Source organism: Nannospalax galili, unplaced genomic scaffold (assembly GCF_000622305.1).
Source record: "Nannospalax galili isolate Female #2095 unplaced genomic scaffold, S.galili_v1.0 scaffold600, whole genome shotgun sequence".
NCBI classification, from domain to species: domain Eukaryota; kingdom Metazoa; phylum Chordata; class Mammalia; order Rodentia; family Spalacidae; genus Nannospalax; species Nannospalax galili.
The window spans coordinates 7,030,028-7,030,397 of NW_008348789.1; positions in this window are offsets into that span (position 1 = coordinate 7,030,028).

Consider the following 370-nt stretch of genomic DNA (forward strand, 5'->3'; position numbering starts at 1 on the left):
ATAGAGGAATAATTAAAACAGTAATTGGAGACAAACTTTGATACAGCATGTGTTAGTCCAATAAATAAAACCCCTGAACTTAACTGTATTCTTCATACGATACTAAGGAATGTTTTTTGTAAGACCAGGTAATACTAGGACTTCTATTAATTATGACAATTTACTCATCCCAATTTCTATTTGGGTAAAGGCTTATGTCTAAAACTTGGTTGTTAGTTAATATTAGCATCTTACATATTATTCCTCTATTTTTATGTAAACACACATGCAGACACATGTACATACAAATATACCTAAAGCAGAAACAAACACACTAATAATTTTGTCTCTAGCTGGAAAGCAAATGGAAAGGTTTGGAGACAACCAAACA